Source organism: Ovis aries, chromosome 19 (assembly GCF_016772045.2).
Source record: "Ovis aries strain OAR_USU_Benz2616 breed Rambouillet chromosome 19, ARS-UI_Ramb_v3.0, whole genome shotgun sequence".
Classification (NCBI taxonomy): domain Eukaryota; kingdom Metazoa; phylum Chordata; class Mammalia; order Artiodactyla; family Bovidae; genus Ovis; species Ovis aries.
The window spans coordinates 13731346-13753124 of NC_056072.1; the positions used below are offsets into that span (position 1 = coordinate 13731346).

At 48.7% G+C, this 21779-nt stretch overlaps 1 long non-coding RNA gene across 1 annotated transcript; it reads right to left on the reverse strand.

Moving 5' to 3' along the window:
• Positions 1-931: 931 nt before the first annotated feature.
• Positions 932-6154, reverse strand: LOC105603386 (uncharacterized). The gene is made up of 5 exons (XR_003586007.3): positions 6043-6154; positions 5758-5914; positions 4803-5239; positions 2784-3441; positions 932-2278 (listed from the first exon to the last, which is right to left on the reverse strand). It is a non-coding gene; the product is annotated as an uncharacterized LOC105603386 (long non-coding RNA).
• Positions 6155-21779: the final 15625 nt, after the last annotated feature.

Sequence of the window (21779 nt, forward strand, 5' to 3'; positions counted from 1 at the left end):
TCCAGGTCTTGTTTTTGCTGACTGTATAGAGCTTCTCCATCTTCGGCTGCAAAGAATATAATCAGATTTCGGTATTGACCGCCTGGTGATATCCATGTTGTAGAGCCAAGAGATCTCTGGAGTAAGAGGCAAGTTTGGCCTTGGAGTACAAAAATGAAACAGGGCAAAGGCTAACAGAGTTTTGCCAAGAGAACACACTGGTTATAGCAAACACCCTCTTTCAACAGCACGAGAGACGACTCTACACAAGGATTGTCATAGCACTTTGGAAAAATACTTTCAGGTCTCAGTACAGTGAGAGTCTTTCATTTTGAATCACCCTTACATAAATTATTGTTTTTTTCTGTACACAGAGCTTGTTTGAGGGGTTATTAACTTGATGACACCACTGGGCAGGTTGTAGGCCTTATTTTCTTCTATTGTTTTATTATTTGGGGGGCGTTGTGCAAAGAACGTGTCTTAGGGGCCAAAGAAGATGTTTTGAGGGTTACTAACTCACTGAGCCCACTGGGCAGGGTGTGGGTCCCATGCCTCTGCTGTCTTATTGTTTGGGGGCCTTCTCATGCTTCTGTTATGTGGTTCTGTTGCTAAGCAAGCCTGCTTGGTGTTGTGGTTAAGCAAACCTGCTTTCTCAAGTAATCATTAACTTACAGGGGTCTCCCAAAGTTTTCTACTTACAATCCCTAGTGAGATTAACTGTTGAATCACCTATTGTGCCCCTTCATTCTGTCCCTATCAATGGGATAGAGCCTTGCTTCTCAAGGTGTGGCAGACAGAACAACAGGCAGGACTTCACCTGGGCACTTCTTAGGTTTGCAGACTCCGGAGCCCCGCCCCTGACCTCTGACTCAGAACCCCCCGGGTCTGAAAAGCTCCATGCGATCCCTGTGCAGGAGAATCGCTGGGGGAGGCCCTTCCCCTTCCTGTCTTCCTCTAGCACGTTCACTGGAATGCTTTAGCACATTGGAATGCTTAGCACATTGGCTGCAAGTTTTACACTTCACTTGTTTGCATCTAAGAAAAGAAAAGAATGGGAGCCTGAAGCCTGCAAGGGACCTGGAGGAGCACAGCTCACAGACAGGGCTTGAGACCAGCTGTGTCACTGACTAGTAAGGGGACCTTAGGCAAGTAGCTTCACCACTCTTTTTTTTTAATTTATTTTTTTTTTGAAGTTTAGTTGATTTACAATGTTGTGTTAATTTTCACTGTACAGCAAAGTGATCAATTATACATAATATATACGTCCTTTTTCATCTTTTCCATTATGGTTCATTACAGGATATTGGCCATAGTTCCCTGTGCTCTGCATTAGGGCCTTGTTGTTTATCTGCTCTATATAGAAAAGCTCACGTCTGCTCACCCCAGCCTCCCGCTCCAACTCTCCCTCAGCCGCCTCCCCCTTGGCAACCGCAGGTCTGTTCTTTATGTCTGAGCTTCACCAATCTTGAGTCTTTATTTTTCCGCAATGAAAAGGATCCTGCTGCAGTAAAAAAAGAGGGACAAGTTGTCTTTTTTCTCTTGCCCGTTCCAGAGTTCTTTCTTACTTCAGCTGTTGCTGCTCACTAGTCGGTAATCAAGACTAACCTGATATGTAAATTACATCCTGTACCTATCACCCTCAAAGTAGCATGAACTACTTCTGCACCTATTATCTTTTAACTCTATGCTACTCACATCCCGTGTTTGGTGCTCGAAATTACAGCACTCTCTTTGCAGACCACCTCTTGAAGTTCTCCTTTTTGTATCACAGAATGGAGACCCCAGTACAAATTCAAATAGGCTACCTGACACCAGCCGATAACTGTTTTTGAAACAATGCAAGAGGAAATGAAGGTCTGTCTAGTCAAAGGTATCATTTTTCTGATAGTCATGTATGGATGTGAGAGCTGGACTATAAAGAAAACTGAGCACTGAAGAATTGATGCTTTTGAACTGTGGTGTTGGAGAAGACTCTTGAGAGTCCCTTGGACTGCAGAGATCCAACCAGTCCAACCTAAAGGAAATATGTCCTGAATATTCATCGGAAGGACTGATGTTGAAGCTGAAACTCCAATACTTTGGCCACCTGATGGGAAGAACTGACTCATTGGAAAAGACCCTGATGCTGGGAAAGATTGAAGGCAGGAGGAGAAGGGGATGACAGAGGATGAGATGGTTGGATGGCATCACTGACTCGATGGACGTGAGTTTGAGCAAGCTCTGGGAGTGATGGACAGGGAAGCCTGGCGTGCTCCAGTCCATGGGGTCACGAAGAGTCAGACACAACTGAGCAGCTGAACTGAAGAGGAAAAAGAATACAAGATCCTTAGGCTTTCGTTCCGCATCACCGACCCCTGACTGTGAGCCCTCATCTATGTAATCCACCAGATTCCTCGTGAAAAAGGGGCGGGGGCACAGTTCTTGAGGCAAGAATACCAGAGTGGGTTACCATGCCCTCCTGCAGGGGATCTTCCCGACCTAGGGATCGAACCCGTGTCTCACGTGTTTTCTGCATTGGCAGATGAGTTCTTTCCCACTCGCGCCAGCAGGGAAGCCCCTTGAGACATGGGAGTACTATGTTCCCCCCTTCCACCCGCTGAGGGTTAAAGCCACCTTTCTATTGCCTCCAAATTCTGTCTCTGTCCTTTTTTATTCAACTTCGGTGAGCAGAGACAGCCAAGATTTTGGCTGCAACAATCCTTTCTGCCTCACAAGGTTGTTGTGAGATGAAGTAGTTAAAACTTCTAATTCCATGCCAAGCACACAGTAGGCATGCAAAAAAAAAAAAAAAAAAAAAGACATACCCAAGGCCTAGCTTAGTGCTTAGCTTGCAGTATTTAGGAAATTTGGTTGAAATGAATTCAGCTGAAGCAGGTTGACTTTTGGCCTCCAAGGAAACAGAATGTCTGCACGAGGGGGAGGGAGTTGCAGAAATGTCCACTTCTTCCCTCTGATGGTTTTCACATCAAATCTTCAGCTATCCACACGTAAAAGTATTTTTCCCTGCCTTTCGAGGGTCAAGAGGCTGGGTGGAGACATAAACGGACAGAGAGCAGGGACAGAGGCCAGGTGGCCTTGGCATTTGGAACTCACAGGCTGACCTCCAGACTTCAAAGCAAGTGTAGCAACCGGGGAGCTGTGCCAAATTCAGCCCTGACTTCTATTTCGTTTGGGCTGGACAGGGTTTAACTTTTTTTTTTTTTTAATTACTTGAAGAGTTTAAAAAATCTGGAGAATTTCAGGGGGAAAAAATCTGATTTTCTGGCTTTTCTTAAAAATACTGGCATCCCGCAACCTCCACTGCCTGGCAACGCTTGGCTGGAGCAGAGATGGCTGCTCCCTGGCAGGGCCGCCCGTCACTGCTTTGTCACAGACCACACCCTCCCCTGCGGTCACGCTTCACCCACACATGTCCTTGTTTGGCCTCAACCATTATCTTCCTGGCCTCTCCTTAACTGATACCTGGAAAAAAACAGAAGACAGTAGGGTATTTGAGAAAGACTTTGACTCTGTAATCCATGGAATGAGGCTTTGAATACACTGAGTCATCCTTTTAAGGGCCAGATCCAGTACCTTAATGTCTCTCACTATGTGAGCCCTTAGTTTATGCCAAGGTCTTTGCATGATTTTATCCTTACCATGGTTCTGTGAAGTGAGTCCCGTTTTTATGGATGAGAAAAGGGGTGTATCTGTGGCCCCAAACCACACAGAGCGCAGAGCCAGGACATAAAGGTGCATCCGGAAGACCCCGTGGTTCCTAAGCCCTTGGCTGTAGGCTCAGCTTCACATAGGTGCACATAGAGGGTTGCAAGGTGTTAAACCAGGTGAGTCAGCTCGGGGGAAGGTAAGAGAATTCTTGGCTTAGCCACAAAGTAACCCTGAACCAAGGCCTTCCATCCCCTCTTCTCAGATCCCTGAACTCCCTAGGCTGCCTCAATAGCACCAACCGTCCCAAGCAACCTGACACACGGACATCCAGGCAGAGAGGCAGTGGTCTCAAACATTGCAGTTAAAATAGAAAAAGACTTTCCTGGCAGCTCAGTTGGAAAAGAATCTTCCTGTCATGCAGGAGACCTGGGTTGGATCCCTGGGTCAGGAAGATCCCCTGGAGAAGGGAATGGCAACCCACTCCAGTATTCTTGGGCTTCCCTTGTGACTCAGTTGGTAAAGAATCTGCCCACAATGCGGGAGACCTGGGTTCGATCCCTGAGTTGGGAAGATCCCCTGGAGGAAAAAGGCATAGCAACCCACTCCAGTATTCTTGCCTGGAGAATCCCCATGGACAGGGGAGTCTGGCAGGCTACAGGCCACGGGGTCACAAACAGTCAGACATGACTGAGCAACTAACACTTTCTTACACTTTTTTTCTTGAAATATCTGACCTTTGCAAAATTTTACAAAAGCATGGGGATGCTTCGTTGGGCCCTCTGGGGACATTGGAAGGGCCCGCGTAAGCAGAGAGAGAGAAAGCTTATGTTTATTTAGCTTCACGGGGATCAGCCCTGCTTCCAGCTGCAGGTGACAGAAAAGCCAGCTCCGATTGGCTACAGAATTCAAGAAACCTCCCCTGCGTGCAAACTGGAAGTCAGAGGTGAGTGGCTTGAGGAGTGGAGACAGCAGTACCTGTGGGGGAGGAGCGGGCCCAGGCTCTGTGTGCCTTTGCTCCCTACCCGCTACAGATCAGCTCCATGCTATGCTTGGACCCCCTCTGTTCTGGAGGTGGCTGTCAGGAGCCATGTGGCTGTCCACCTTCTCTAAGGACTTTCACAGAACCTGCAGCCACCTTCTCCTTGGGTATCACTGGTCCAGAATAGATCACTCACCAGTCCAAAGCGGATCACAGGCGAGGCCACTGGGATTCCTTCTAGTCCAATCTAGTCTGCCCCTGGAGTCGAGTCAAGGCCTTAAATTTGGTTGCTGCTCTTCCAATGGGCTTCTCAGGTGGCGCTAGTGGTAGAGAACCCACCTGCCAATGAAGGGAAACATAAGAGATGCAGGTTCGATCCCTGGGTTAGGAAGATCCCCTGGAGGAGGGCGTGGTAACCCACTCCAGTGTCCTTGCCTTGGAGAATTCCTTGGACAGAGGAGCCTGGTGATCTACAGTCCATAGGGTTGCAAAGAGTCGGACATGACTGAATTGACTTAGCACGCTCCTCCAAGAGGGTAGAGACTTATCTTCATATGATTGCTGAAGTGAAGAGTAGGCCATATCCACTTTCCTTTAAGGATAATGATGCCGGATGACGAGGCACCTGACAAGCTTATTGGGAGAAAACATGCAGTTAGGTTACACCCAGATCAACCTTAGACTAATAGTCAATCAGTAAGCGTTACTAAAGACTTACTCTATGCTTAGCTGAATACCATACCAACAATTCCTTTTATAAAACTGTGGTTGGATGTACATAACACAAGGCTTCCTGGGTGGCTCCGTGGTAAAGAATCTACCAGCAATGCAGGAGAAGCAGGGTCAGGAAGATCCCCTGGAGAAGGGAATGGCAACCCACTCCAGTGTGCTTGCCTGGGAAATCCCACGGACAGAGGAGCCAGGCGTCACAAAAGAGTTGGACACGCCTGAACGGCTAATCCACAACCACCACCGTATATAACACAGAGTTCAGCATTTTCACCACTTGGGAGCGTACAGTTTTGTGGCATTAAGTACAATCATACTACTGTACAACCATCCATCTTCAGAACCTCTTCATCCTCCCCAAGTTCTGCACCCATAAAACAGTGATGTCACTCACTTGAGGTCCCGGGGGTGGTCAGACTCACCAGCTCCCCTCGAGCAGATGTCACTGTTTCCGTTTCACGTCTCACACAATCGGGAAATGAGCACACAGGTGCCATTTCGGTTCATTCCTTCCTTCCTTCAAGCCAGCGAGCCTAAGCGCGCACTCCAGAATAATTGCCTTCTGTTGCTTGCTAGGAACTACAGGGAGACAGGAGAAACATAAAAACGCCTCAGTAACTCCTCAGCTACATTTTTCACAGGGCTGTGGGAGAGCTGGCAACAAGGAGAAAGGATGTATTTTTGAAAGGATAAAGCCCCCTTATTACAGTGTTACAGAAAATTCCCGCTGCTACAGTTTCCTTCAGGAAAACTCCAGGCGCTGCCAGTACCGGTGTAGGTAAAACAATGAAGACATTCTGAAGCCTTGTTTTCAAAGCCAAGAACAAGCTTCAGGAGTGCCAGGAAATGTCACCGTAAAAGTCCGGGGAGATGGAAGCGTCCTGGAGACCACACCGACAGAGCTTTTATCGGCGCGGCTGTGTCCCGCGCACCCTGCCTGGCTCTCCTTGAGGAAGGGGGGGTCTCTTGCAAGGGAAGAGCCTTTTTCTGGTCACTTCTTAGCCGTCAGTGGCTGTGTGACTGTTGGACTAAAAGCGTTCAAAGTCAGGAACTTTCATTCCATTTTCCTGTGTGCGTGAAGCAGAGGCGCCTGTATCCTTCCTTCAGTATTCGCCCAAGAAGACGTGGGTGCTCGGCTGAAGCCAGGGTGCCTTTCTCAGTTTCTGCACTCCTCACGCGTGGAGCCAGATAATTCCTTGTAACCAGGAGCTGCCACCTGCGCTGTAGGAAGGGTAGCAGCACCCCTCACTACTCGATACTGGTGGCAGTGCCCCCCGTCCCACAACTTGTGCTTATCACAACCAAAAACATCTCCAGTGGTTGCCACATGTCCCCTGTGAGCAGGCTTGCCAGCTTTAGGAAAGAGGATGGGAAGAAGGGAGGAAGGAGGGACAAGAGAAGGAAAGAAACAAAAAGGATGCCTAGTTATATGTGAATTTCAGATAAGCAAGGACTCATTTTATTTTAATATTTGGGACATACTTATACTAAAAAGGTATTCAGTAAAATTTTTTACAAATTGGAGTGTAGTCTTTACAACTGGAGCGTAGTTGCTTTATAACGTAGTGTTAGCTTCCGCTGTACAATGAGGTGAATCGGCTATGCATATGCACATAACCCCTCCCTTTTGAGCCCCCTTTCCACTCACCCCACCCCAGCCCTCTAGGTCATCACAGAGCTCCGTCCAAGCTGCGTGCCCGGTGCTGCAGCAGCTTCCCACTAGCTACCCGTTTAGCACATGGTGGCGTATATATGTCCAGGCTACCCTCTCAGTTCATCCGACCCTCTCCTTCCCCCACGGGCTCCACAAGTCTGTTCTCTGTTCCTACCCTGCAACTAGATTCATCTGTACCATTTTTCTGGATTCCGCATGCATGTGTTAATATACGATATTGTTTTTCGCTTTCTGACTTTCTTCACTCTGTGTGACAGACTCTGGGTTTGTCCACATCACTGAAAATGACCCAATTTCTTTCCTTCTTATGAATGAGTAGTATCAATTTCTTTCCTTTTTATGGCCGAGTAATATTCCATTGTATGTATGTACCACAGCTTTATCCACTCACCTGTCGAGGGACTCTTAAGTTGCTTCCGTGTCCTGGCTATTGTAAATAGTGCTGCAGTGAACACTGGGATACATGTGTCTTTACAAAAGTGTTCGTTGTTGATGTGAAGTCCAGACGTAATGGGGAATCCTGGATTTTATCTGGGAACCCTGTGTCGGGGGCAGCATCAGGTCCAGTTGAGAACTACTGCTTAGGGTTTGACCAGGACTGTCCTTTTTATTTTTAATTAGAGGATAATTGCTTTACAATATTGTGGGTTTTTTAAATTTGTTTTTAATTGGAGGATACTTGTTTTACAGTATTGTGTTGGTTTCTGCCATACATCAGCGTGATTCAGCCTCAGGTATACACACGCCCCCTCCCTCCTGAGCCTCCCTCCGGTCTCCCACCGTATCCTCCTCTAGGATGTCGCGGAGCATCAGCCTGGGCTCCCTGTGCCGTACTGCAGGTGTCCACTGACTGTCTATTTCACATACGACAAGTGCCCACTGTCTATTTCATGTGTGTGTCTCTATGCTACTCTCTCCATTTGTCCCATCTTCTCCTCGTCCTGGTTTTCGCACTACAAGTTCAGCATCCCAGGAAACTCCTCAATCCCAGGCAAACTCACCCTGGAAGCTTCAGGCTCCATCTTTTGTGCTGGTTTCGCCTACCAGGCTCCCCAAGCCCCTGGGAGACGCCAGTACTTTCAGTGAATGGAGAGGCTTCACTGCGAGACTGACAGGGCCCTCCATGGGAACTGCTAAATGGTCCTATTTCTGTTGAACGGTTGATTCACAAACACAACCAAAGCATTACCAATAATGGCTTGAGCCAGCCTTCAAAGTGCCCTATTGATTTTGACGACCTCAGAGTAGATTATTCTTCCCAGAAAACAACATCCATATCCCAGACATTTCATCTTAAACAGCCCAGTGCTGGGAACTAATGGGTCTCCCCCACTAGCCAGTGGGACTATAAGTGTGCTTGGTTTTCCTATAAATCCTCAAGATGGAGTTTCTGTGGGTTGTTGTTGCCCTAATTCAGAGTTGTATTGACCTACCTCCCCCGGCGTCCTGGGGGGAATGCTTAGTAACAGCTAAGCAACACAGACTTTTTTTTTCCCTTTCCCCTGTCATTTTATATTGGGCAAGACAGCGAATTGACGCAGGGGGAGGGGAGGAGAGTGTTCCAGAAGATTCTTCTGTACTAATACATTGGTTGCTCTCCATGGTGTTTCTCAGTCCACCGCAGACCCTATAACTCACTCTATAATTTTTTTTTTTTTTTCCCGCAAAACTCCAGACTTAAGACACTATGAAAAGAAAATTCATTTTTGGTTTCTTGAGCCCATCAGATTCCTAGTTGCTGTAATGGGCACCTGACTTCTGTGTTAGTTGGTGGTGCTACGTACCTGCTAAGTCACTTCAGTCATGTCCAACTCTTTGCAACCCTATGGACCATAGCCCGCCAGCTCCTCTGTCCATGGGGATTCTCCAGGCAAGAATAATGGAGTGGGTTGCCATGCTCTCCTCCAGGGGATCTTCCCGACCCAGGGATCGAACCCACATCTCTTAGTCTGTCTGCACTGGCACGCAGGTTCTTTACCACTAGTGGCATCTGGAAGCCCCTTGTTGGTGGTGGCTGGCAGTAAAAATGAAGTGTTCTTTAAGAAATCGAAAATAAGTCCTTTCCCCAAGAATTTAACTGGGAAAGTTCATGTTCGATGGCAGTGACTAACGTGGTAAATGTGCTACTAAGAAGTCTGGGAACAGCTCACAGCTCCCATCAGGACATCTGCACGTAGTCTCGGAGAGGCAGGATGTGGCTTGATGGTACTGAGTTCAGGAGACCCCCTCTGGGGGGTCAGGAGGACCTCTGTGCATAGCTCTGCCTGCTGCTAGCTTGAAGTCAGTCTGTTGCTGTGGACCTTGGCAAACGCTACATATCAGGACTTTTTTTTTTTCCTGAGAGATGTGTTAAACATTTACTAGTTCACCATTGAATTGAAGTATACTTATTATTTTTCTTAAATATTTATTTATCTATTTGGCTGACCACGTCTTATTTGAGGCTCGAGGGCTCCTTGATCTTCATTGCGGCTTGTGGGGCCTTTAGTGGAGGCATGTGAGATCTAGTTCCCTGACCAGGAATTGAACCTGGGCCCTGTGCATTGGGAGCACAGAGTTTTACCCACTGGGCCACTACAGAAGTACCCTGGAGCTATAGTGAATTCCTAGCGCCCAGCCCATTGAGTTTGACCATGTCTGGAGAAGGACATTATAAACAGCCTGGATGTGAACTAGGAGACTTGGCCACTTTCTTATCAGTACGTAGCTGGGGCCTTATCCTTGAAGACATGCATCTCCCCATCCAGGGATTATACTCAGCTTTTGCTTTACAGAGCTTTCTGGATCTTGAGAGTGTGACTAGAAAATTGTAGACGGATAGAAGCAAGCTTTCATAGCTGTATATTAACACTGGGAAAGTAAGTGAATTCTGGCTCTTGCCATGGACGAGCCCTCACCAGCTGAGATGGAGCTAGAGAAGGCTGCAGCCAGGACTGCAGGAATCATGACTGGCTGTGTTGTTACAGGGCTCAGGGGAAGGGGGGAGCCCTGCAAAGCCAGAAACTGCTGCTACCCGAGGAGGCAGCCAGCAGGAAGGTGGCCAAGACAGTCCTCAAGGAGCCATATTGAGGGCTGTATCTTAGGGACTCGGATGGGGTGGCTCAGACCGTAAAAGCATCTGCCTGCAATGTGGGAGACCCGCGTTTGATCCCTGGGTCGGGAAGATCCCCTGGAGAAGGTGATGACACCCCACTCCAGTACTCTTGCCTGGAAAATCCCATGGATGGAGGAGCCTGGTCGGCTCCAGCCCATGGGGTTGCAAAGAGTCGGACACGACTGAGTGACTTCACTTGAACTTTTCAGGAGGGAAACAAGCAGGAGGAGGGGGACTGGACGTTCCTATTTGGGTCTGGAGGCAGGTCAGCTCGCTTGGGCGGGTGAGCACTGGCTAAACCGGATTGGCCTTCAGAAGGCTCCAGTGAAATGATGCATTTGTTGGCCTGGTAGTCTCTGGGCCTCCCCTGTGTGAAAGGATTGTATGTGTATGCTAAGTCACTTCAGTCGGGTCTGACTCTTCGTTACCCTATGGACTGTAGCCCACCAGGCTCCTCTGTCCATGGGATTCTCTAGGCAAGAACACTGTTGTGGGCTGCCATACCCTCCTCCAGAGGATCTTCCTGACCCAGGGATCGAACCCCCATCTCTTATGTCTCCTGTGTTGGCAGGTGGGTTATTTACCACTGGCGCCTCCTGGGAAGCCCTTAGTGAAAGGATTAGCTAAGGGCAGGCCAGCCTCAGGGGTCAGGAAGTGGTTTCTTCTGCCTGAACCACTCTTAGTATGTTTTTACACACACTACAATCTCTTATCCATCAATTATTAAAAAGCTAAGTGACTTTCATCTCCAGCTGTCTTCTCTTCCCATCAGGATATATTTCAGAAGGTGGACAACTTGGGTTTGATTGTTTTACATCCGGGATTCAAACTTTTAGCTCTCAAATCCTTGTTCAGATCCTGAGCATGAGCAGCAGGGCATGAAGCACCGGCCTCCGTAAAGCTGGGGCGGGTGGCAGGGGAAGATAGAACATAGATACATAAGACAAACAGGCAGGTGGGGCCATGCCATCCCACCATCCTCAGGTGACCCGTTTACCTGGGGGCTAAGAACCTCCTGGTAAAGGAATTTGAACAATGCCAGAGTTCTGATACATAAACAAGGCATGTTTTGCGACTTGAAGGTAAGTCCCATAAGGCTTATCCATAGAGGCCAGAGAAGTGCCAAGCACGTTGCAATTATCACACAAAAGAATAATCCCATACACAGCCTTACTGGGACCAGGTATTGTTCTAGGCATCATGCATAAGTCAACTCAAGTTAACCAGTAACAATCTCATAGGGAAGTGTAGCATATGTTTCGGGTGCCACATCAAGGCCCCTTGTCTCACCCCGGATTTCAGTCCACGGTAGTGGGGGGCTTTCTCCTTGGATGAGACCCTTCAGCTGTGTGTCCAGATTTGACCCTCTCTGCCCCTGAGACCCACTGAAGCTGCAGGAGCCAACTCAGCCTTCTGAAGGGCAGGGCAGGGCAGGTGGCCCCTAGTACCTGGCTCCCACTCTGGGCAGGTCTCCAGTGGCGGGGGCGGGGGTGGGGGGCGCGGTTGCAGCTGTGGATAAATGCTCCTGCCCCCACCCCATTAGGAAGGCAGTTCTGGAGGGGTGGGGTGTTCCGCACACCTCTCAGACCCTGATAACATACCCTCGTGTTGGGCCCTCCCTCCTTCCCAGCTCATCTTCCTGCCCCTTCACCCCTGCCTCCTGGATTGTTTTGGATGTTCCGTTGCTCAGTTGTATCTGACTCTTTGCAACCCCATGGACTGCAGCGTGCCAGGCTTCCCTGTCCTTCACCATGGGAAGCTCTCCAATAAGGGGAGACGGGGTTGCTCAAACTCAGGTTCATTGAGTTGATGATGCCATCCAACCATCTCATCCTCTGTCGCCCTCTTCTCCTCCTGCCTTCAGTCTTTCCCGGCATCAGGGTCTTTTCCAATGAATCAGCTCTTGGCATCAGGTGGCCAAAGGTGACTTCCTGGGGTCACTTTCCAAATTAACTACCCACACCTAAGGCCCTGTCTCAACGCTGCTTGCAGGGAGACCCAAACCAAGATAAAGAGATTCCATAGATATGACTATTTTATAGATAATCAGTCCACAATGAATATTTGTTGCTGACTGACTGAATGAATGAACGTGAGGTTGGGAGGGGAGGAGAATGACTTGAGGTGGCTGTGACGGAGGAGTAACTAAACTTGCCAAACCCCCGCCACCACCACCACTAAAATTAGAGCAAGTAGCCTTTGTCACAGGGGGCAGCCCAGGGAGCTGATCCTCTTCTCTCTTCACACAGTCTGGGGCTGCAGGGGCTGGGGTGAGCTGCAGACATCTGCTTCTGAAGTCCTTTCCTGGGCTGTGTAGAGCACTGCTGAAGTGAAGTGAAGTCGCTCAGTCGTGTCCGACTCTTTGCGACCCCATGGGCTGTAGCCTACCAGGCTCCTCTGTCCATGGGATTTTCCAGGCAAGAGTCCTGGAGTGGATTGCCATTTCCTTCTCCAGGGGATCTTCCCAACCCAGGGATCGAATCCAGGTCTCCCGCATTGTAGACAGACGCGTTACCGTCTGAGCCACCAGGGAAGTCCATTCAATACCTTGTAATAACCTGTAATAGAAAAGAATCTGAAAAAGAATAGACACACATATATATGTGTGAGAGTCCCTTGGACAGCAAGAAGATCAAATCAGTCCATCCTAAAGGAAATCAACCCTGATTATTCATTGGAAGAACTGATGGTAAAACCAAAGCGCCAATACTTTGGCCACATGATGCCAAGAGCCGACTCACTGGCAAAGACCCTGATCCTGGGAAAGACTGACGGTGGGAGGAGAAGGGGATGACAGAGGATGAGATGGCTGGGTGGCATCACCAACTCGACAGACATGAGTTTGAGCAAGCTCTGGGAGTTGGTGATGGACAGGGAGGCCTGGCATCCTGCAGTCCATGGGGTCACAAAGAGTCAGATACGACTTAGCGATTAAACAGCAATGTATGTATAACTGAATCACTTTGCTGAACACCTGAAAGTAACACAGGTTGTATAGCAAGTACACTTCAATTTTTTTTAAAAAAATGAGAGGCTTCCTGAGAGTGTCCACTCATCATGAGCCTGGATGGGAGCACTGGAATTTCTACACGTGGCCAGCAGTGCCCACAGCAGGTCCGAGCTTGGCAAAGGATGCTGAGAACCCAGTCACCACCAATATCCCGGTCTGACTCATAAGCCCACTGAACTGTTCTTGGATACTCTCAGGAGAACCTTGAGATGGGGCTTGCAAAAGACTGGAATTCCGGTGAGCAATTTATGTGGCATAATTTCCCCCGTGACTAGTGAGGCATAGGGACAAGCTGGTTACAATGCTCTGAACCCCTCTTTGATGGAGGTATGACTACAGTTTCAGAAGATGGGTGGCCTGAGCTAGAATCTCAGTCTGGCCACCTGCTAGGCATGTGCAGGGACGTTTCTGTAATACATTTGGCTTTTTTGTAAAATTGATATAACATTCATGATTGCCAGGGGATTTGTCATGAGGATTAAATGAGATTCTGCATTTAGAGCACTTAGCACACAGAGCAATCACCTGTTAGAGAATATTTTATCATCGGCACCAATTTCTCCATTTTATCCCCAGTTTTCTCAATTCTCGGCTAAAGCTATGTTAGTGAATTCCGATCATGGTATCTGGCCATCCAGCGTCTCAACTGCCTTTTTAATTTGAGGAGTCCCCTGCTTTGAGCTCTCATTGTCCTGGCTCCCTGGCACCCATAGTAGAGGATGACAAAAACTGGAGTTTCCAGCAGCCTTTGCAGCCAGGGCACAAGCCACCTGCAGGAGCCCCCAGTGCTGTGCCCACACTGGGCCTTGACTCCGGAGCTGGAAGCAGGAATGGTTTAGTTCCTCCTCTCCCTCTCTGCTGCAGGTTGAGGTTTGTGACGCAGAGGTGGCAGCGATGCCACCCAGGGTTCAGTGGGAGCAGCAGGAGTTTCCCCAGCCTCCTTCTGCCCACGTGATTCTGGGTGTTGCTCCAGGCTGCTTATCCCCCAGCTCAGGCATCTGCCTTTCAGCTGATTTTCTAGCTGCTCAGGATTCTTTCCATCAAACTCTCTTCTGCTTCCATTGACGAAGGCTGGCCTCTGATGCACGTGACTTGGAACCATTGCCCCAGCCCGGGCTCACAGTGCCTGTTCCTGTCCATGCCTCATCGAGTCACCCGCAGTCCTGTATTTCTAAACCCGAAGCCAACACAAGCCATACCTCACGAAGCCCTGATGACTTCTTGCTGGTGTTACTGAGACAGTTCTCCTCTCAGCCCAGCCCCCACACTACAGTCGGAGCAGTGCTTGTAGAACACAGATCTGGACCCACCGCCCCTTCCTCACCAGCTCCTCTGAATCTTCCAAGCACTGACGGCACCCAGTACTGTTCTGACCACTTCTCTGTTCCATCTCCTCCCACCACTCACCCTCTACTCTCAATGCCCAGACAGACACAATGCCCCGTGTCCCACCATGTCCCACCAGACACACCGTGTCCCACCACTGTCTCTCAAGGCACCTGCCAAGCACAAAGTGCTACGCATCCTTTGATTGGCCTTGGATTAATTTTATCCTGAGATGATGCTGGAAGAACATGGGTTTGGAATGAAAAGACTTGAGCCCAGATTCCAGCTCCCCGCTTGACTTCTTTCTGCAGCGCCCTCGGTTTTTCATTTACCTTCCACAGATTTTGCCATGTGTCAGCCAAAGCATCTGGCTCCCGGGAGCACACCGCAGGAGCTCAGTAAATGCTAATTCCTTCTCTCCTCCTGGTGCCAAGTCAGCCTGAACCTCTCACCAATTTCTTCTCCAGGGAAAAGGTCTCGTGGGCCCACCAGGCTGGGCTGGCATGTGCAGTGCCTCATTAGGAGATGCAGAGAGCCTGGAAATCCAAAAAGCTGGCACAGAGGACACAGCGGGGCTGCCTCTTCCGAGTCCTTTGCAGTCACACGTGACCATGGAGAACAGCACCGTGAACAGGATGTATGTAACAGTAGCTCAGGTCAAATGCACACACCCTTCCAGAAACGCCCTGAGGCAGCACAGCCTTTGGCAGCCTGCCCCCCCTCACCTCCCCCACCCACGCCAACACACACACTTTTTTTCACTAATCATGGCAATGATTTGTCAAAAAAAAAAAAATCACATAGCAAAAGAAGCCAAAGGAATGTTGGTGCCTGTCCCCAGAGGCCACATATGTCTATTTTTGGTTCCCAGTAAAGCCCAGGACCCTGTAATTACTGTAATAACATGCTCTCTTCGTGAGGACAGATGACACAGTTGACCCCCGGTCCCCATCCATCTGGGCACAGGACGTGTGCCGTGGGTTGTTTTGTCAGCTGTGGACTTGGATTGCTTGTTGGTGCCTTCTCATCTCGTTTGGTCTGGGAGCAGGCATCGGCAGGAAGGTAGGGTAGGATGAGCGTGGGGTCCACTGGACCGCTGAAGAAGGAATGGGCAGATGTGGAGTCTGGGGGCGTCGTGGATGGGCCTTGTATGGAATGTGGCCAAGGAGTCACTTCTGTAAGGACCAGATCCCAACCCCTTTAGTAATCAAACCCCTCACCTTGGTCTTTCCAGCCTGAGACCGGTCGACTCAATTCCGGCTCCCTCCTCAACCACTTCCTAGTCTTGGGAGCTGACTTGACTGCGGGGCCGCCCTCAGGACACTGCCAAGTCCAGCCTGCCGGTCAGATGTCAAATATATACTCTCAGACCAGCCTCCCTGAGCATAGTGAAGCCTGGTTACCCCTCGCTGGGCAGCTGTGGAACACCCTTCCCTGCTGCTCTTGATGAGTGTGGGGTCAGCTGGACCTCTGAGGAAAGTGGCAGAATACGCGTCCCCAAACTCCTCTGGCGCCTGGGTCTTTCTTATCGCTGCATCCTCGGGCATCATCTTCGGCCTCCCCCCACCGCACTTTCTCCTCTCCCCTCTCTCCTGCTTGATTCTTCCTGACGCCCACCGCTGTCTCAAATTATCCTATCTACTTTTTATTATTGAAATATAGTTGATTTACAATGTTTCAGGTGTACAGCAAAGTGATTCCATTTTACATATATATTCATATGTATGTATATATTTCAGATTCTTTTCATTATAGATTATTGCAAGATGTTGAATATGTTTCCCAGTGCCATGTAGTAGGTAGGTCTTTCTTGATCTTTTATGCACAGTAGTGTGTCTGTTAAACCCAAACTCCCAGTTTGGGAATGAACGGTATGGGGACACATAAGGAAGAAACAGTATCAGGTCACCTCAGGGTAAAGCTTTTCTGAACACTCTCCCCTAAAAGCGGATAGCATTGTCCTGCCACCTGGAACCGCCCCTTCCTGCCCACTCCATCGTCACCCCATCATCTGGATGGTCTCTCTGGTTCCAGTCGGCTCCCCTCCCGGTTTGGACTAGGGTTCCTACCACCCAGTGAGCCAGGCTTTCCAATGTTCCATTTCAGTGTTACAGTCCTGTGGTCCCTTGCCTACCCTCCAGTCATTTGTTCTCTAAGCCTTGGTGTCATTTTGCCAGCCCCTGGAAAAGTACAAAGAAATCTCTTACCAAACCTCACCATCCTCACTTGTAAAGTACAGACGATCTCTTAGGCCCCTTCTGGTTACTCTTGTATGCGTGTCTATGTGTGTGTTGTATATAATAAGCGTGTAAAGACAGGTGTGTGCATACGCGTAACAGCCCTCTTTTATGAAAGCCTTCACAACCTACAATTATGTAAACTTTAGTCATGTACATTGTAGCATCCAGTCTTTATGGTAAACTGAATACAGGTGGGCCGTTGTAGCTACTCACATCCTGACCTTCTGACATTGAGGCGGTGATGTCATTGTGACCCCACACTGCGTGCCTGGTATTCAGAGGCACTGGGAGTGTGTGTGCCTCACAGAGAACAGGTAATGGGGTTCTCTTCCCACAAGTTCTCTGAGCCCATATATCCCTGTGGTTAAGAACTCAGGCTCTGCATCAGATCGATCTGAATTTGCATCTTAGCTCGGCTATTCAGTGGCTGTGTACTCTTATTTTCTAATTTGAACGGTGGTTGTTTTACAATTTTGTGTTAGTTTCAGGGGTATGGGAAAGTGGTTCAGTTATGTATATACACATATCCCTTTCAGATTCTTTCCCTTTATAGGTTATTATAAGAGAGCGACTGTAGTTCCCTGGGCTCTACCTTGCCCTTGTTTGTCTATTTTATATACAGTACCATGTTTATGGACTTCCCAGGTGGCTCAGACCATAAAGCGTCTGTCTACAATGCAGGAGACCTGGGTTCGATCCCTGCGTCAGGAAGACTCCCTGGAGAAGGAAATGGCAACCCACTCTAGTACTCTTGCCTAGAAAATCCCATGGACAGAGGAGCCTGGGGTCGCTGGGGTCTCAAAGAGTCAGACACGACTGAGCAACTTCACTTTCACCATGTATATGCTGATCCCAAACTCCTAATTTATCCCTCTGTGCCCCCTTCCCTTTGGTAACCACAAGTTTTTTCCTGTGTCGGAGAGTCTGTTTTGCAGATAAGTTAACTGTGTCATTTTTTATCCTTAAAGAAAAATACTTACTGTTTTTGGCTGTGCAGGGTCTTTGTTGCTGTGCACGGGCTTTCTCTAGTTGCAGCGAGCAGGAGCCACTTTCTAGTTGCAACACTCAGGCCTCTCCTTTGTGGCCTCCTTTATTGTGGAGCATGGGCTCTAGAGCACATGACCTTCACTTAGTTACCCCACGGTGTGTGCGATCTTCCCAGACCAGGGATCGAACCTGTATCCTCTGCGTCAGCAGGCAGATTCTCAGCCACTGGACCACAAGGGAACTCTCAGTCATATTTTAGATTGCACTTGTAAGTGATTCTTATTTGTCTTTCTCTGCCTGACTAACTTCACTCCATATGGTCATCTCTAGATCCGCCCATGTTGCTCCGAATGGCATTATTTCATTCCAGTTTATAGCTGAGTACTAATCCATTGTATACACGGACCATGCCTTCTTTATCCATTCATCTGTCAATGGATGTTTAGGTTGCTTCATGTCCTGGTTATTGTAAATAGTTCTCGAAACACCGAGGTGCATGTGTCTTCTCAAATTATGGTTTTCTCCGGATATAGGCCCAGGAATGGGATTGCAGGGTCATATGGTAGTTCTGTTTCTAGTTTTGTGAGGCACCTCCGTATTGTTTTCCATAGTGGCACACCAGTTTACATTCCCACCAACAGTGTGTAGAGGGTTCCTTTTTCACCATATCTTCTCTACCACTTATTATTTGTAGACGTTTTGATGATGGCTGTTCTGACTGGTGACATCAAGTTACGTAACCTTTCTGAGCCTGGGTCTTATCCTCTGGGACATGAGGAAATTAATAATACATATATATATTCACAATGTGGACTTCCCTGGTGGCTCAGACAATAGAGAATGTCCCTGCAATGCGGGAGACCCGGGTTCGATCCCTGGGTCAGAAAAATCTCCTGGAGAAGGGAATAACTACCCACTCCAGTATTCTTGCCTGGAGAATTCCAGGGACAGAGGAAACCGGCTGGCTACAGTCCATGGGGTCACAGAGTTGAACAGGACTGGGTGACTAACATACATATCACAATGTATTCATGAGAATTAAATGAGTTAGTCCATTGAAGGGCTCAGCACAGACCTGGTACACAGAACCCAGTAAATAATATTACTGTTTAAATTATTATTGATATTAGCACATACTGATTCCCACAAAGTGCTTCTTGCTACATAGGTTCTGAATATTTTTAATTTTTAAAATCCAGTAGCAATCCATCACAGAGAGGGCAATGGCACCCCACGCCAGTACTCTTGCCTGGAAAATCCCATGGACGGAGGAGCCTGGTAGGCTGCAGTCCATGGGGTTGCTAAGAGTCGGACATGACTGAGCGACTTCACTTTCACTTTTCACTTTCATGCATTGGAGAAGGAAATGGCAACCCATTCCAGCGTTCTTGCCTGGAGAATCCCAGGGACTGGGGAGCCTGGTGGGCTGCCATCTATGGAGTCGCACAGAGTCGGACACGACTGAAGCGACTTAGCAGCAGCAGCAGCAGCAGCAATACATCATTCCTAGTGGAAACTATGAATCTGAGCTGAGGTCAGATGAGCAAGATCAGGGAGGACATTGCAGAAGTCTGATGGCAGGAAAGATAGCACCCCGTGAAACGTTTCTGTGGTCTTCCAGATGGTAGTAATGCCTGTGATTCACGCATAACTGACACAGAGAGAATCTTGTGTCGATACACAGAGCTGCCCACAGGAATAGTTGAGAGGTCTCTTTAAAGGAGCGCCAATCCATAAAAGGCCATAAACTGAGAATGAATTATAGCAAGAACCATGGCTTTCAGCAGAGGACGCATTTCCTGCACAGGGCCTGCTGTAAACACTTAGGGTTCACCTGAAAAGCATTAGGCTAAAGTCACCCTCAGCCCAGCCCCTTTGCAGTCAGAGGTTTGGGATGAATCTTCCTCCATGGCCCAGATAACCAGCTGCTGCCTGGGGGAGAACCTCTCCTCAGCCCTGAGTGAATGAAATGTCCGCATGTGAAAGCGTTACCTAGAAGGTTCTTGATGGAACCCACTTCTCCATCCAGCCCACAGAAGAGAAGAGTTTCAGTCCATTGGGCTTGTTTTCTAAGTGACTATTGAGCTTGCACCCCTGTAGCCTGGGGGAGCCTTCTCTGTGAGACATCTGGTCCCTCCTAACCTATTACATCTTTTACATGTAAATGGAAGAGTGAAGGTTTAAACATCTTAGGAGGAAATCCAAAAGGAGACGTAAAGGACCCAAGAAAGCATTCTGACCCAAGACTGGGAGCCCCAAGTCCTGGTCCTGCCTCTTGCCATAGTGATATCCATGACCCACCATCCACCAGCCAGTCAGGGTGAAGCTTAGGGCTAGGGTTTTGAAGCCAAGCTGACCCTCCACCTGTGGGTATGCTCAGAGGGAATGCAAGTTTCCAAGGTAGGGAGGGTGAAATCACCCATAACCCCTTCATACCCTGAGCTTCTGCTTCCCTTCTCTCCCCTGGGCTCCATCTATTAAATGTGGAGCCAGGCAGACCTCTCCTGGTCACACAGTCTCAACAGGAGAGCTGTTACCCCTAAGCAGGCAAAAAATGGTTCTTGAAGAGGGTCTTGAAAAAATTATTAATCTTTAGATATGAAGCACAGATGGCTTCCCAGGTGGCGCTAAAGAACCCGGCTGACTTAAGAGACACAGGCTCCATCCCTGGGTCAGGAAGATCCCCTGGAGGAGGAAATGGTGACCCACTCTAGTATTCTTGCCTGGAGAATTCCATGGACAGAGGAGCCTGGCGGGCTACAGTCCATGGGGTTGCAGAGTCAGACACGACTGAAGCGACCAAGCACACACATAAAGCCCGTTTCTACACGCAGCCTGGAAACAGATATGCAATAAGTAGAATAAATGTTAATACCACACATGCAGCCTGTCTCATTGCTTGGGGTCCCTAAGAGGGTGGATCAAAGAGGCTCTCCCTCTTTGTAAAGCCCCAGGTCTTCTTTAAGAGGTCACCAGACACTCAGACTTTCCAGCCAAGCCTTATCCTTAAGCCATTCCTCTGCTCACTTAAGAAAAAAAAAAAAATGTGCCCAGGTCACTGAGCGCCATGACTTTAGCCTTGAAGCTGTCCACGGCAGCGCCCAGCAGAAGTGTCCACCACCAGACAGACAGGTTAACTCTGAGAAGACACGCCAAGTGCCTTTAGCGTCTAGTGTCTCCCAGGCAATTCCCTGATGGCATCTGCCCACAATGCGGGAGACCCGGGTTCAATCCCTGGGTTGGGAAGATCCCCCTGGAGAAGAAAATGGCAACCCACTCCAGTACTCTTGCCTAGAAAATTCCATGGATGGAGGAGCCTGGTGGGCTACAGTCCATGGGGTCACGAAGAGTCGGACAGGACTTCATGACTCTCCCAGGCAGAAGTCTGTCAAGTCCAGCCAGTTCTGAAGTAGAGCCTTGTACTTGGGGGTAGCCATTTATCATCCAATCCAGGTTACTTCAGAGAGTGAGAGTGGGTGCTGTTAATAAATACACCTGGACCCCGGAGTTCCTGGGACTGCCCCAGGTGGACTAGGGCATCTTACTGAGACATATCAGTGAAGAGAGTCTGCGATTTTCTCTGAATTTTCTCATTCACCCTTCACAGGTGGCCCAGGTTGGCCATTCATGTCAGTTTTGGTTATCATGTTGACCTGGGGTATCCTGGCATTGAGTGAGTGGGACCAGAGCTACTCTGCCTCCAATGTACAAACGAGTCTCAGAAAACAGAAAGTGGCTGGTCCCCAAATGCCAATTACTACTGAGAAATATTGATTGATATGGTGAGGTCAAACCATATCAAGTCAATCCATCAAACCAAGTCAATCCTAAAGGAAATCAGCCCTGAATATTCAATGGAAAGACTGATGCTGAAGCTGAATCTCCAATACTTTGGCCACCTGATGCGAAGAACTGACTGACTGGAAAAGAGCCTGATGCTGGGAAAGATTGAAGGCATGGGGAGAAGGTGATGACAGAGGATGAGATGGTTGGATGGCATCACCCGCTCTATAGACATGAGTTTGAGCAAGCTCTGAGAGTTGGTGATGGACAGGGAAGCTTGGCATGCTGCAGTCCATGGGGTCACAAAGGGTTGGACACAACTGAGTGAT